Below are 1,634 nucleotides of genomic sequence, written 5' to 3'. Positions count from 1 at the left end.
TCGAATAATGTTTGAATACAGCTAGGTCAGACGTGGGCAAACTACGGCCCGTGGGCCGGATCCAGCCCGTTTGAAATGAATAAAACTAAAAAAAAAATAAATAAAAAGACCGTACCCTTTTATGTAATGATGTTTACTTTGAATTTATATTAGTTCACACAAACACTCCATCCATGCTTTTGTTCCGGCCCTCCAGTCCAGTTTAAGAACCCATTGTGGCCCTCGAGTCAAAAAGTTTGCCCACCGCTGCTCTATCCACTGAGCCAAACCCACTAGGGCAAGACATGATGAGTTTTGATGTCATTTGAGAGGTCATTGTAGATCTGAGCACTGATTGGCTAGGAAGGCAGGCCCATTCTAAATGGGACTTTGGGTCACAATATGAAGAATGAGGAATTGAGCGTGTGGGAAGAAAAGTCCCTTCCGCAGGAAGGGACACCATTCCAACTTTCTGGACAGTCTTTGCTTTGTAACTTCCCTTCCCTATTGCTACTCATTCTTAATAGCTCAGCTTAGAGCAGTGGTTCTCAACCTTGGCTGCACATTAGAATCACCTGGGAATCTTTTTAAAATCCCGATTTCTGGGCTTCATCCTCCGGAAATTCTGTTTCTTTGTTATGGGATGGGGCCCCAGAAATCAGGATTTTAAAAAGATTCCCAGGTGATTCTAATGTGCAGCCAAGGTTGAGAACCACTGGCTTAGAGCTATGCCAGATGTCTCCCAATGGCTGCTTTCCTTTTCTGTTTTCAGTGATAGAACCCTATATTTTCAACTGTGCTTTATTTGAAGCAGGGTGTGGCCTAGGAACCTATGTTCCAGACTATAAGATGTCAAGGGAAGATTCATGTGCAACTTCCAGGAAATGGCCTTTAAGGGAGAGAGTGTGTCCTTGGCTCTTTTGTCCTTCCAGCTGGTAGGAATATGGGAGTGGTGGCCGAAATCTGAGCAACCTTGGACCACATAAGCCCATGCCTAGGGTGGTAGAAAACCAGAAAGGAATCTAGAGCACAATACCAGCATGGATTAGTTTCGTTAGGCCTTTATACGAGAAAGATTAATTTCTATCTGGTTTAAACCAATTTTGTGTTTTCTGTTCCATGCAGCTGAATCAAATTCTGACATATCCAGAATCCTTCCCCTCCAGAAAGTTTTCTCTGAAACTCAGACTAAGTTAGTTGTTCCTGCTTTATATTCCCACATCATTTTCATTTGTATCGCCTGCTAGATTCCAAGTCCCTGGAGGGCCAGGTAGGGCAAATATCCTAGAAACTAAAACACTAAACATATGGCGACCAGTAGAGTAACAGGCACAGTCCTGCAGTCTCAGCCTCAGTGATCAACAGCCTCAGTGGAATTCAGAGGCTGGCTGACAAGCGGCGCTTTTCATGTCTGGTAGCTGATCAGAATTACCAGGGAACTTTCAAAAACATTCTGGACCTCCAGATGTCAAATATTTAAGGATGGGAGCTGGGAGTCTGCATCTTTTAAGGCTCCCCAGGTGATTATGAAGCCCACTAGACAATGATTCACAAAATGGCATTTGGGAACTATGGCACAGGGCCAAGATTTTCTTCCCACCAACACCCCACATTCATATTCTCATTCTCATTCTCTCTCCCCCTCCCCCTCCCCC

This window comes from Myotis davidii, unplaced genomic scaffold (genome assembly GCF_000327345.1).
Source record: "Myotis davidii unplaced genomic scaffold, ASM32734v1 scaffold18, whole genome shotgun sequence".
Taxonomy (NCBI): Eukaryota; Metazoa; Chordata; class Mammalia; order Chiroptera; family Vespertilionidae; genus Myotis; species Myotis davidii.
This window is presented reverse-complemented; position numbering follows the sequence as displayed.